This window comes from Pteropus alecto, unplaced genomic scaffold (genome assembly GCF_000325575.1).
Source record: "Pteropus alecto unplaced genomic scaffold, ASM32557v1 scaffold170, whole genome shotgun sequence".
In the NCBI taxonomy this organism is placed as follows: domain Eukaryota; kingdom Metazoa; phylum Chordata; class Mammalia; order Chiroptera; family Pteropodidae; genus Pteropus; species Pteropus alecto.
This window is the reverse complement of record NW_006429634.1, coordinates 772,083-787,001: the sequence shown is the minus strand read 5'-3', so window position 1 is coordinate 787,001 and position 14,919 is coordinate 772,083. Positions and strand designations below refer to the sequence as shown.

At 51.2% G+C, this 14,919-nt stretch overlaps 1 protein-coding gene across 1 annotated transcript in view; it reads left to right on the top strand.

The window, feature by feature from the left end:
• Positions 1-6: 6 nt before the first annotated feature.
• RIMS3 (regulating synaptic membrane exocytosis 3) overlaps positions 7-14,919 on the top strand; it is a 33,496-nt gene continuing 18,583 nt past the window's right edge. Inside the window, exon 1 of the mRNA XM_006903978.3 lies at positions 7-143. The gene's annotated coding sequence lies outside the window, so the exon portion shown is untranslated. The remainder of the gene's footprint in view (positions 144-14,919) is intronic.

Below are 14,919 nucleotides of genomic sequence, written 5' to 3'. Positions count from 1 at the left end.
GGAGTCCGCCGCCCGCCTGGGACCGGGCCGCGCCTACCGCCGGGTCCGCGGGGCGGGGTCCCGGGGCAGCACCTGCCCCGCCTCGCAAAGCCGCCTCCGCCAGCGGAGACCCCTCCCTGTCTGGACCCCAGCCCCGCCTCCGGGTAAGTCAGTAGGCCTTGCTCGCCTGGGAGTGGACGTGGGGATGGGGCTGCGGAGGTCTGGGGGACCACCCGGGGAGAGAAGAGGGGCTCCGGCCGGGAGGCGCCACGTAGGGATCTGAGCGCGCAGGGTCTGGGGGGCGGGAGCCCGGGGAATGAGCATAGTGTGTGTGATGGCTCTGGGGTGGGGGCTAAGGTATAAGAGGGGAACATGGAGTGTTTGAGGAAGCCTGGAAAATGGGGTAAGGGACCCCACAGTCTTGAGTTTTTTGCTGATGCTCAGAGCATCTGGGGCCCTGGTCTTCAACAGCATTGCCTCGCATGGCATTTTTGGAAAGTGCTTAAAATCCCTCCTGGAAAGGGAGCTGGAAGGCAGCCTGCCTTTCTCTGTCCTGCCCGTGCCCTGGTTGAGAAGCAGCCACTCTTTCTTCCCTGTGAGACACCATTGTGGTGCCTAGAGGACCCCCCACTCCATGAAAGAAAAGGGGTGGTGTTCACTCCAGCCCTAGAATGGGAAGAGGGGGCTTCTGGGAAGCTGGGAAAGGCAAATTGGTCAATCCACGGTGGGGAGTCCAAGGTTCAGGGAGGCTTGGCAAGACCCTTGGTGAGCAACCTGGGCACCTTCTCATTCAAGGGAGTGTATCTTCACTGGCTGGCCTCCAGGCCGCCTGAACCCACGCCCACATCACCTTCTCTGGACAGCCCAGTCTTGAGGAGTGGGTTCCCAGTATCCTGAGCCTGAAAACGCAGGGAGGGCCCATAGCGCCTGTGGTCCTGGATGCGATTGGCAGTCCCATAACCAAGGCCAGAGAACAGGGGTGCTGGCTGGCACTGCCACCTGGGAGCCGTTTGGATGTGGCCCTACGGGGCTAGGGAGCCTGGATGAATGTCAGTATCCAACCCCAGCTCCAGGGATGTTGCCTGGGTGTGGAGAGGAAGGCTGCTGCCTCTTTGGTCCTGTCTTCTGTCTGCGATGACTTAAGTTTAGAGTCCTTGGGTTTGAGGCCTGAAGTGGTGGGAGAGGGCCTTTCTGGGATAGGCCTGGTCACCAAGGGGTTAACTAGCCAGCCCCACAGTTGCTGCCAGCCACCAATTAGTCTGTAATCAGGCAGCTGCCAACTATCCCTAAGGGCATGTGGGCAGCCTAATGGGACATTCTCTTGGGGGGGTGGTGGTTAGGGAAGGGGTCTGTGAAACCTGTGCTTAAACCAAGCACCATGCCCTTCAGAGTCTGTTTAGGGCCCACAGACCCCTTCCTTGCCCTCTGTGCCAGGCTGCCTGGCTTAGGGTCCTCCAGCCCTGTGGTTCAACACCTACTTGACCCTCTGCAGGATATGAAGCCCTGAGTTAGGCAAACTTGGCTTCAGACCCAGTCGGTGCCACTTTCTGGCTGTTGCTATTCAAGAAATCACTTCCCCTCCCTGAGCTTCCTTTAGTAAAACAGACCAACCTTCTAGATCTGCTGGGAGGAGTAAATAAAATGGTGGGTTTAGGCTGCTTAACACAGTGCCTAGCACTCAGGGAGCTCGGTAAGATAGCTGCTGAACTCACCACCAATTCCTGTGCCAAGGACTTGACAGGAGAGGCAGGCAGGAGTCAGGTGCTGAGGACCAGCAGGGACCAAGGTCCCTCCCTCTGGGCATGTGGTCTCGTGGGCCACTGTCTCTGTGTTATTATCTTTCTCTCCCTTCTTGCTCACAGACACCTCTAGTCTCTGGACATTAATTGGATTTTCTTCTGTAGAACCCAGGGTTGAGGTGCTCCTTTCTGTGCTTCCCCCATCCCTAACCAGGTACTAAGTTCTACGGGGTCTGTCCAGGGTCTGGATTATGTATGCAGCTGTAACAGCAGCTGGCCCTTTAAGGAAGGAAGAAAACAATTATCCGGCCTGGGCATTGCATCAGCTGGAGCCTGGAGGGTCCCTCGGGAGCGGGGGGGCACAAGCTGGTGGTTGATTTCATTAGTGCCATGTGAGAACTCTCACCGAGTCTGCCCCATTCCCCAGCCACAACCTTCTTCCCCAGGCAGCAGCAGCAGCCCCAGCTATGTTGCCTCCCCCATCCTGGGAGCACCACCTTGAAGGACTCTATCTGTACACCCCTAGCCCATGTCATGGGCCTGGGCAGAGGGTGGTATAGGGGAGTATCTCTCACAATGGCCTTTTGCTGACTGGGGATGCAAGGTGTACCACCTGTACGGGCACTTCGCTGACAATGGGGGTGTCTCCCTGATTAGTGTCTGGCTGACCTGGAGGTATTTCTCCCACACTGGCATTTTGTTGACCCAAGGAAGGAGTGGTTTCTACATTGGCCTCTACACTGGTGTTTTGCTGATCTAACAGAGGGACTGTGTTGCCTGGGGTGTGTGTGAACTGAGGGCACGGGTGAGAAACAGTCGCTCCCTGGTTGGAGGTGAGCTGGCTGTGAACGGTGAGTCACAGACACCAGGTACTCGGGCAGCAGGCAGACGTGTGTTCAAATGCCGCATCCTCTACTTACAGGCTCTGTTACCATTTCAAGCAGGTAGTCTCACACTCCTCCGGAAAATAGGAATAATTTACACCCATACTGCCCTACCCCCATGAAGGTGTTTGGGGGATTAAATGTACTAACTGGATGTCCAGCACCCAGCCCACGGCTGGCAGGTGGAGGGTGCATAGTGTATGATGATTCTCTTCCCTTTGCAGATTTGGGTTTCTCACACCTTGTGCTCAAGAAAAGGTGTGAGGGGCCCTGGACTAGAAAAAAAAGGAAGGTAGGAGTGGGAGGAGTGGAGAGAAGGGGAGAAAGAGGGTAGACCCCGCTCCCTGCTGAGTGCGATGCGTTCAGACACCTGATGTACCAAGCTCTGTGAGCCAGGCAGACCCTGCCTCTGGGAAGGTCCATTCTAGCCAGGAGATGGCCCAGAGCAGGTGACATGTGTTGAAAGAAGGGAGTCAGGGAGACTAGGGTGACAAGGAGTTGAGGAGGCAAAGAAGAAGGGGTGAAGGAAAGGGAACAGTGTGTGCTAAGGCTTCAGTGATGGTAGGAACAGGCCTTGTGTGATGGGAGAAGGGCAGCAGGGGTAGAAAGAGGGTAGAGAGTGGGCAGGCGTCAGCACAGCCAGGCCGAAACTCCCTGGTCTAGCAGGATACTAAAGATTTGGGAATTGTCCTGAAGCCAAGGGCAGCCCCTAAGAGATTTTAAGTAGAGGAGGCAGAATCCCACTTCCAGAGTGTGGGCTGGGGTCTATGGCCCTCAGGCAGAACCTTCTCAGAAGTGACCTTTTGCCCTTTCCTACCCCCTTCCCTTGCAGCAGCCCTGGTGCCCAGGGACCTGGTTGTTTATGTGGTTCATCTCAGGAGGGAGAGGACCAGTCCCAGTTCCTCCAGCTCTCTCACTCTGGGCCTTGTTGACAGAGTTCATCCTTTGGGATCAGGTTCTCCCAATCCACCTGCAGAGCCAGAGGGCATGCGGCAGGGCTGAGGCACCAGGCTGGCCTATGTTCCCATCCCAGATCTCCAGTTCAAGATGTTGGTGACCTCCGGCAAGGCACACCCCATCTCTGAACCTCAACTATTGAATGGGATTGATATTATCTTTCTATGGGGATGATAAAATTAAATTAAATTCCAGATGGAGATCACAAAACTCTATCTCAATGTTAGTTAGCATTTTTACTCTGTTGCATGGGGGCTAACACCTACTTGGGCCAGGCCCAGGGCTGGCTGTGGGTGGGGGCAGGGCTGGTTTCATGAGTCTGTGGTTGTACAGGGCCCTGCGCTTAGAAGGACCCTACACTTGGTTTAATGTTTTGCTGTCACCATCTTGAAATTCTGAATAATTTTGAATAAGGGGTCCTGCATTTTCATTAAGCACTGGGCCCTACATATTATATAGCCCTGCACATTGGGTGGGGGTAGGAGGAGACAGGGAGGGACACAGACCTGCAAATAGTTCCCAAGTGGAGGAGGTATAAGGTGGAGGACATGACTAACTGTCCCGGGGTGGGTGGGATGTTAATAATAGTAACATTTATTTAGTGCTTACTGTGTGCTAAGTTTTCTGCTAAGCACTTTACATACTCATCTTCAAATAGCCCTATGAGGTAGGTACTATTATTATTTCCATTGTATAGATGAGGAAAATGAGGTTAAATTTCTTGGCCAAAGTCACATAGCCATCAAGTAGCACAGCTGGGATTCAAACCAGGTTGTTGGACTGCAGAGCACATGCCTGGACCAGGGAAGTCTTCAGCTATGAGAAGGGGCCCCTGAGCTGGGTCTGAGGGGCAACTCGGAGTTTGCCAAGGAGGAGGGTGTTGTGGGGAAGGGAGGGCTGTCTCAGCGGGGAAGCGCCTGAGCCGAGGCGTCGTGCTTGGCCAGGAAAGGTGGAACCAAGTCCAGATGTCTCCCAAAGGCTGAAGGAAGTAACCTTTGGATTTCATGGTTCTGATTTTTCAAGCTCAGAGCTCCTAGTCACTCTTGCCCCAGTCCCTGCTGCTACCATGATTCCTCGGAGCTGCCCGGCCCATTTTCTTGCCCCGTCGCACACTTCTCCCCGACTACCAGATAATCTCATCTACTCTCTGACTTTAATTACCTTTTCTGGGCTCAAGACCTGAAGGTATAACTGCCTCCTGGGCCACATTTAGATGTCTCGCAATCAGCCTCAGGTCCAAACCCAGGTCCCCAGCTCCGCCTGCCAGCACCTGCTCTGCCTCCAATGTCCCCAGCTCATCTCTGCCACCACCATCCACCCACTTGCTCAAGCTGGAAAGCTGGAAGTTCTCCTGGACACCTCCCTCTCCCTCACCCCCACATCCCACAGCCAATCCTCAGCAAGTCCTGTTAGTTCTCCTGAATATCTCTCTGGAATCTGTCATCTCTCTCCCTGCCCGCCACCCCGTCCTAGGCCACCATGAGCTCTCACCTGGACCACTGCGTCAGCCTCCTAAACTGGTCTCCTTACATTTCTATTCTTACCTCACTTGATTTCATTTTCCCACTGTAGCTGGAGTGATCTTCTAAACATAAATGTTTATACCATTTTCCTGCTTAAGACCCTTCCAAGACTTCTTGGAATAAAAGCTAGACTCTGATGTAATCTGCGAGGCCCTGTATGAACTGGTCCTTGCCTACCTTTTTGTATCATCTTGCATCTCCCTCTCCCTGAGCTGCAGAACTTTCACACATGTCCCTCATCCTGGAATGCAGTCCTCCTCCTGATGCCCTGTTAACTCCTACTTATCCTGTATATACCAGCTTGAACGCCATTTCTGCAGCAAAGCCTAAAAACCGGAAACTAAACACCATCCGCCTCCATAGGACCTTGTACTTCTTCATGGTACTCATCACACTGGAATTGCTTTTCCTTTGTCTTTCTTTCTCGCTAGACTGTGAACTCCATGGGGTCAGGAATACCATTTTGCCTAGCCCTGGCACATAGTAGGTACACAGTAAGCTGTTCAGTGAATGAAGGAATAGATGAATCATTGCTACAGCATCCTCTGGTCTTCCTGCCTTCTCTAATCCTTTCTCATTACAATACCAGAGCCATCTTTCTAAAACACAGAACTGACCCTGTCACCCCTGGTACTTAAAATACTTCAGTAGCTCCCCATTGCTGACAGGAAAGGCCTCAGCATGGTATTCAAAGCCCTTTGTGATCTGCCTCTCCAGCCTCATCTCCCCTGCTCCCTTACCACACTTTGAACTCCTGGCAGTTCCTCTAGCGTATCAGCTGTTTTGTGCCTCTGCGCCTCTGCACTTGCTGTTCCCTCTGCCCGTGATGCCTCCCCACCCCTGCTTTGTCTCTCTGGAGAAAGTCCTTTATTTGTCAAAACCAGTTCAGCTGCCACCTTTGCTGTGAAGTCTCTAAGGAACCCTCCCGGCCCTCCCTAGGCAGAGTTAGCCCACCTCCCTCAGCTGCATCTGTATGGAGTCTCCATGTCTTCCTCTTTGTCTCTCGTTAAACTGAGCTCCTCCAGTGCAGGCACAGTGATTATTTTTCTTCAGGATTGTTCATCTTTGTGTCTCCAGCTCCCAGCTTCTCCCCTGTCTTAATTAGGTCTTTGCTTGTATACAGAAACCCACTCAAGCCAGCTTTAGTAATACAGCGGGGTTTATTACAAGGACACAAGGGATTCCTGGGAACTGAGGGACCAAAAATTGTTAGCCTCTGGGAAGCAGGATCTGTAGACCAGGAGAAATTGAAGCAGCCATTCTCTGCACCTTGCTGGCCACCTTTACCTTTGTCTCCACAAACTGTTTTCTCTGCTTTTCCAGATTCTGGGCCACTATTAGTTTCTGTATTGTGCCCCTCATTTCCAGGCATATTTAGAGATAGAACCAAGGGTTTGACAGGTCCAAGTCCAAACTAACAGACGAAAAGTCTGATTGGCTGAGTGGGTCAGGTGCCCACCCTGGTCCACTCAACTGCAGCCTGCTGGGAAGGATCATAAAGTCAGACATGCAAACATGGTTCTTGACCCCCTTAGAGAAAGTAGGGTTTTTTGTTATCAAGGAAAGTACTTCAAAAGACATCTTCTAGAATTCTTAGAGTACCACCGTGGGCCTGGCCTCCAACCTTCCATCTGGATAGCACCTAGAGGAAACAGACTGGGCATTGTAACTTAAAGGGGAGTCTTATCCTGAGGCAGCACTGCCCAGGCAGGCTCTGAAGAACCTTTGAAGTGTCATTCAGAGGCCTGAGCAGAGAGATGGTGAGATGAGACCCTGAATTTTCTCACTTCTCCTTAGAGTGAGGGAGGAGAAGGGCATGAGCCATTAGGACAGTTCTCTCTTCTAAAAGCCTACCTATCCTCAAAGACTTAGCTCATTTCCTTTCCTCAGCGAAGAACCGTACCATGCCTACTCTTATCAGTCATTTTTTATCTACATTAATTCTATTTTTTATATTTCTCTAGTACTAAACATTTTTGAGCATTTACTCTGTGCCAGACACTACGCATATGCATGATTTCACTTAATCCTCACACTCTTGGAGATAGATACTATTATTATCTTCATTTTACAGACAAGGAAACTGAGGATCAGAGAGGTGGCCTTTACAAGCTAGGGACACACGACAGTGTGACTCCAGAGTAAAAGCTCTTAACCTCTCTTAACTTCAGCTACTTATACACTTGCCCATTTGTTTTCTGGAACTGTGAGGGCCTCATGGGCAGATAACCAACTACCATCCTCCCTCTACTCCCCACTGCCCGATGAGGGTCAGTCCAGAGCAAGGGCTCCCAACGGCGGGACAGATGGATGAAGGTAGAGTAGAAAAGTCATTCAGGTAGGGAGAGGGTCTCCTGCTTGTGGATCAATCCTGTGTAGCTGTGTGCCTCTAAACCAGAGATCCCCAAACCTTGGGCCACGGACCAGTCCAAGGCCTGTTAGGAGCCAGGCTGCACAGCAGGAGGTGAGCGGTGGGTGAATAAGTGAAGCTTCATCTGTATCTGCAGCCGCTCCCCAGCGCTAGCATCACTGCTCAGCTCCACCTCAGATCATCGAGCATTAGATTTTCACAGAAGCACCTGTCCCTGGTGCCAAAAAGGTTGGGGACTGCTGCTGTAGACAAGTCTCTTAACCTTCCATAGCCTTAGTTCCCTCATGAAAAAATGGGGATGATAATTTTTGGGTCTAGTATTAGATAGTGGGTGGAAGGGCGATTTGTAAATAGGAAAGAACTGAGCAATTTCTAAGGATTGTTATTACCGGAATGGACCATGGCAGCAGGGTGCCAGCTGGCCACTGTGCCCAACCTTCTATAGAAGGCGGGCAAGCCTAGAGCTTCCCAACATGGAGAGTGGTACCTTCATTGATACTTGAGATGACTCAGTGGCTCTTGGGCCTGCCTTTGCACGACATTGAATCACATAGTGAGAAAGTTGGTTTCCTTTCAGCTCTATCAAATCCAAGATTGTCCCAGGGAGAGTGTCAGTGTAGTGCTAGTGCATCTTTAACAACTTTCCAATACTTGCCACCCTCTCCTTTTCATCAAAGAGATCCTGACTGGCAGTTCCATGTAGCTAAAATTTAATAATATAGCTTTGTTAATACCGACTTTATTTTACTGTCATTTTCCATTTATTAAAAGTGATATTGGCTTCCTGTTTATAGTAGTAATACCGAGTTTCTACTTAAAGTAAATGCATATAAAAGTGTAAATTTTGAGAAAACGAATAATGAGCACCTCAGGAGTATATAGATTTGGCAGATGTCGTTGAGGGAGGACAGTGTTATGTAGATGATGCAAAATTGGAAAGTGGTACGGGGATGATAGAGATGTGAACCATTGGCCTAGATAATCTTGAAGGTCCCTCCCACCTACCTGGTAACTTTGGGCATCTCTTTGTGCTGTGCCAGCCCGCTTCTCTCTCCTCACCTTGTGCCCTGGCTTGGCTTTCTTTCAGAGAATCCTGCCATGATTGTCCTGCAGACAGGAGAATTTGTGCCGCTGTCCCTTCAGCCTGTTTGAGGGGGGGTGGCTCTTGAAGTTGGGGTATCTGGATGGGGAAGGGTGCCCCCTCATCTCTGAGGCAGGGTTTGGACACTCCCAAGAGGAGCGGGAGCTGCAGGCTCCACAGTTCTCCCCGTCTCTTTGCACAACACAGGTGTCAGGGCCTCCCAAAGGCCTGGAGTTTCAGGGACTGCCGAGGCTGTGGATGATGGCCAGACTGTCCCCAGAGCCTCATGCCCCAGAACATGGGGCCTAGGGACAGTGAAGCCAGGAGGCTTTGAGGTCTCAAAGGTCCCCTTTCACCTGCTCTCTGCTTCCCCACCTTTTTGTGTTGCTGACTGCCTGCTCCTGGGGATTGAGCATCAAACCCAGGAAGCCTCAGAGGACACAAGATTTATCCATTGGGCCCAAGACCTGCCTGCCCTCTCCTCAGTCCCATGTCCACAGTGGGAGGGGAGGCCTGGGCTCCAGGAGGGTGGGGGGCCTGGATAGTGTGGGACTATCCAAAGTGAATGTCCGAGGGTCTCTGTGAAGGTATGTTGTGTATGTATGTGCATGTGAGAGTTTAAGTTTATATGTATATGTACATGGAATGTGTGTGTGTCTATGACGAATGTCACTCTGAGTGATATGTCTGGGGGTCTCTCGGAGATCATGTTGTGTGTGTATGTGTGTGTGTGCATGCATGCATGTGTGGGTGTGTGACGTGTGTGTCTATGATAAAGACATCTTCGTGTCATGTCTGAGGTTCTCTGTGAGAGAGTTTTTGTGCAGCATGAGTGACAGGGTATCTCAAATGTCTGTGTGTGATGTGCATGTGGATCTATGGTGAATGCATCTCCATGTAATGTGTCTGAGGCATATAGTGTGTGTGTGTGTGTGTGTGTGTGTGTGTGCGCGTGTGCGTGCGTGATGTGTGTCTAGGCGGCTTGTTTGCTGGGTGTGGTGTGTGCCTGTTGTTTTGTGTATGTTGTCGGCTTTGTACAGCTCATGTCTGGCTATGTGGTGTGTCTGAGTGGCCACTTGAAATCATGTGGTGTGCACGCAGGCCTCTGTGCCCTGGAAAGGGATTGGGGGTGGACAGTGGGCTGCGGTGGGAATTCGGAATACGTTGAGGACGGTGTCTATTTGGGCTGAGGCTTCGGGTGTTCTGAGTTCCCGAGGAGGGTCCCCAAGGCTGGTGGCGGGAGTGGGTGGCGCCTTCCGGCTTGGCGCGGAGCTGGTAACCTGAGCCCCTACACCCATGAAATATTGATCCGGCCTAGCAGCAGCCCTGATAAAAAACCCAGGCAGGCAAGGAGCAGCGCGACCGGCCGCTGTCCTTGATGCTGCTGCGTCTCCCCTGAAGGGGGCGTTGGCGCTCAGGCTGCGGTGGGGCAGGGAGGAGAGAGACTTCCCCATCCACCAGCACCCTCAGCAGGGGCCCTGCCTCCGAGGATGAGCTAGCCTGTCCTTCTAGCCTGTCTGTCAGTTCTGCCAGCCCATCTAGGAAGGGGGAACAGGGACCAAATGGGTGTTTTGTTGAGCTCCACTATTTCCCAGGGCTAGGATGACCATACTGCTGGGTTTACCAGGGATAGTCCTGATTTACACCTGTGGTCTCTGTGTGATTGTTAGTAGTCCCTGCTCACTCTTAAAATAGTCCCAGTGGGTTGATAAAGTATGTACTACCCAGCAATAAGGCTTTGCTCCAAAGACCTTTTCCCCTACCTTCTCTGCTTTGCCCTGGGGCTTCTGTAGTCATGTGGGTGTGCAAGTGCTGTGTGTGTTTGAGTGGGAGGATTATCATTCCTGTGCTTGGGCTGAGCTAGAATGAGTGCTTGGGAGCCAGAGGGCTTTGGGGATTTTGCTGCAGCTCTGGCCTTCTCTGGGGGATCTAGCCCCCTTCTCTACCAGTCCAAATTCTGCTTTCCATATACGCTGTGCTCTTTTTCAGACCTGGGCTTCCCCTGACCCCTAAGAGAGAGTCGGGGTGCTCCCTGGCCTCCCTCCTGCATCCTGGGCTGGGCAGGCCTCTTCTTGGTCTCAGGGTCAGGGTGTGGTGGGGCCTCCAGGTTGGCCATCTTATGCCATCTTCCCCTAGTTTTAACTGCTGATTCACCCCACTTTGGTGGGTTCCACTTTCCTCTTATCCCTAACTGTGGATATTACCTCTCGCTTTTTCCTCCCTCTGTACTCTTCTCTGGGCATTCTCCTTCCTTTCCATACCCCACTTTTTCCTCTGGGGAACATACCCAAATCTTGCCCACTCACAATACTCTTCTGAGCTCCAGTGCGTCTGCTTACCTGCCCAACACCTCCATGTGGGAGTTGCAATATCATCACACACTTATCATATCTAAAACGGGGAATCATTCCCTTTAAGCCATTTTTTTTCTCTAGACCTTTAGCTCAGCCGATGTCACCTCTCATCCCCCACCCTTCCTATAAATCACCTTGAATTCTGTTTTTTTTTTTTTTTTTCTTTTTCTCTCCAAACTTGTCACATTATTAACTCTAGCCAGCTCCCCGCCCCCCCCAAACCCTCCCATGACTCCTGGCCATTCTTTCCTCTACACCTGCACTATCTGAAGCAATGCAGCCCTTACTGCTTCCTGACTGTTCCTCCTGCTGTCAGGCTTTCTTCTGATTCTGTGCTCAGTGTCAGATTGATCTCTATAATGTATTACATCTCAGTTATGTCAGATTTTGCTCCCTTCAAGATTAAAGCTAAACCTCTTAGTTCTGCATTCAGAGCCCTTCATTGGCTATTCCCAACCTACCTTTTCCAGCCCACTCTTCACAGTCATGTTTACCTTCTACTCCAACGGCATTGTCTCTGAACATAAAGTTTTCTCTCTGGATCTTCCCAGGGAATTCCCACCACTTTCCTGCCAACTCTACCTCTCCAAATCCCACCTGTCTTTTGAGATGCTCTGCAATGCACTCTCCCTTGACGCCTTCTCTGGTCATCACTCCTTCTGCAGAACAACCAGAATATTTTATCTCTACCTTTCAGTGCCTCAGGTGGTCCGTGAACCAGCAACATGGGAGTCTGTTAGAAATGCAGAATCTCAGGCTCCATCTGGGACCCAAGGAATCAGAATTTGCATTTCAACAACATCCCCAGGTGATTTTTTGAGCACATTTAAGTTTGAGAAGCACTGGACAGTGTGTTCATTGAGGGCAGGAGCTTGCTTTGTTTGGGAGTGACCTTCTGCCTGGGCCGATGGTGTTCTCAAGTGCCAAAGTCTAGCAGCCCCTGTTAGGTGAAGTCTAGCAGCCCCTGTTAGGTGACAGGTGCCACATCTGCCCAGATCCCACAAGCAGTGGATGGTAGAGATGGCTGAGAAGCATGCATATTCTGCATGGACCCTTCCTGCCCGGAATCTATGTCCCACAAGACCCCAGAGCTCAAACTCTAAATCTGACTCGTGAAAGCACTCTAGCAACATGAGGAGAAATCAATTAATCAATAAAAAAGCAGTTATCAAGTATATAGCAAAACTTTTCCTTCTTCACAAAACACGCAGTAGTAGAAATGTCTGTTATTTTAATGTATGTTTTATGAAAAAAAATGTGTTTTAGTTTGTTCTTTATGATAACATACATAATTAATACAGTTTCTGAAGTGATAACTTTAGAAAACACAATATGTCACATGAAGAAAATAAAAATGACTCACAATTCTGCTATTCAGCTATAAATACTATTGATTCCATGTTTATTTTAGATCACCGTTCATTCATTCCACAAATATTTACAGAGCCCTACAATGTGCCAGACCTGTGCCAGGCACTGGGAGTTCAGGGTGAAGATGATGTGGTTCCTGTTTCCAGGCAGCTCATGGCCAGGGAGTGGGATGTGGACGACAGGCACTGAATAAGTTAGGAACATCGGTGTATTCATTTCCCAGGGCAGCTGTAACCTGTGCCACAGACTGGATGGCTTAAACAACAGAAATTTATTTTCTTGCAGTTCTGGAGGCTAGAAGTTCAAAATCAAGGTGTTGGCAAGATTGATTCCTTCTGAGAGCTCTGAGGGAGACACTGTTCCATTGCTCTGTCCTGGCTTCTGGTGACAGCTGGCAATCCTTGGCATCCCTTGGCTTGTTGCTGTATCACTCCAATCTCTACCTCCATCCTCACACAGGTGTCCTCCCTATGTGTCTCTGTCTTCACAAGGCCATCTTCTTACAAGGACAGCAGTCATCTTGGATTAAGGACCTACTCTACTCCAGTGTGACCTCAAGTAATCACATTTGCGATGACCCTATTCTGAGGTCATATTCTGAGATATTAGGCTAGAACCTCAATGTATCTTTTTTTGTGGGGTAACAATTCAACCCATCACGTGTGGGAACAGTACAGAGTCTGGGGGAGCACAGTAGGGGACTAACCTTGTCTGTGAAGACTGTCCTAGGAAATTACATTCAAACTGGGACTGAGTGATGTGTATGGATCAGGCAGGCAAAGATGGCATGACAGACAAATCTGGGGGCCACAGAACATGAGGGCAGCTAAAGAAGAGCATTTCAGGCAGACAGTTGACAAAGTGGTACTTTTGAGGAGTGACAAAAAGGTCAGTGTGACTGGAATCCAGAGGAGGGGCAAAAGCATGGGACGAGCTGGGGCACTTGGCTTGTGGGTCTTGATGAGGAGCTTTTACTTTCTACTGGAAGCAATGGGGAGCTACGGGAGGCTGTCGCACAGGAGTGATTGATTCTGCTTTGTGACCTATCTCCTCATAAAACTTGAGTTATCTGAGGGCTCTGTTGTTCCTCTGTGTCCCTAGTTCTGAGGGAAGACACATGGCCATGTCCTCAAGAGCCCCTTGGCTGAGAGAAGACACATAGCAGCCCTGTCCAAAGATAGAAGGCATGGCCATGCCCCCAGCAGCCCCCAGTCCAAGCGGGAAGGACAAGCCCTGACCTCAAGAATCTTGTTCTGAACAGGACACAGGGCTCACCCAGCTCTGGGTCTGCCTCACCCTTGGGTATCCTGAGTTTTTGGAGTCTGGGGGTCTCAGCTTTGGGCTTGGCCACCCCTCTCTCCATTTTGCTGTGAGGACTGTATAAGAATGTGTCCAGGGCAAGGGCATAACCATTGTGGGTCCCTGAGGCCAGAGGCCCCAATGCTGGGGGAGACAAAGAGCTGGGTCTTGCAGGTGCCATCTCCTCGGCACCTTGTTCCCCTCAAGGGAGGTCTGGATATTGCCTTCCTATGCAGGACCCAGCCTGTTTAATGCTTAACTCGTCCCTTACCACACCCTCAGAGGGCCACCCCTTTACTGTGTGTGATGGGAGAGGGCCCCCCTGCCCAATGCTGCCTGTCCTCCCTTGCCTGGGCTGGGTGGGCCAGGCTGGGTGGAGGAGAAGTGGGTCAGCTGGTAGCCATGGTGACAGCAGCTGCTCCCTGCCAGCCTTCTCATCTCCTCACCACAAACCTCACCGATGAGCTCTTTTGTCCGGCCTGCTGAGATGGGGGCCAGGAGCATGAGATTGGGGGCTGGAGCGTGTATGAGTATGTGTGTGTTCAAGCTCACACAAGTGCCTGCTCAGAGCTCGTGTATGTGCCTCGGCCAAGGGAACTCACAGATTTGGGTAAGCTACTTCCCAGTTCCCTGCCCGCTGAAGGGATGAGGCTCTTCCTTCCTCTCTGGGCTAGGCAGAGGCTGAGGCAATGGCGTGGGTGTGAGCATGCGTGGGTGTGTGAAGGCCTGTGGCTGTCCACATGACTGCTTCTATGTGCCTTTGTGTGGATGAGTATCTTGAAGGTGTGTGGACATATCTGTGTATGCATGTGATTGTGTCTTTATGTGTATTATCAGTGTGAGTCTGTATGGTATGTGATCACGCATTTGAAATTCTGTGCCCTATGTCTCTTCCTGTGAGTGTAGTATGTGTGTGTGAGCATGCTTTGTGGGAGGTAAAGGTTACACGACCAGGAAAGGAGCTGGCCCAGTGTTCCCCACTCAGGCTGGTTATACTCCTTCAGCCCAGCCTACCTCACCCACCACATACCAGCCCTGTCACCCACCTATGTGTCCTTGAGGAGGAAAAGAAACCCCTCTCTCCTTCTGTGGGTGTAGGCACTGGCCTCTGACACAGGCACAGAGTGGCATGCGTGATGTGGTGGGCAGCCCTGGTACTGGATCGGGGTCGGGGCAGGGTCTTAAATTCCAGGCCCAGCATCCAGTGAGGGGCCAGGAACTGAGATGCTGGCAAGGAAGGGCATAGCCTTACGTGGCAGCTCCCACTCCAACTGAGAGGTGCAGGGACCCAGATCCCACACTTAATCCTGGGCTCTGGGTAGAAGCACACCGGACTGGAGTGAGAGCTGACCCTGTTGATC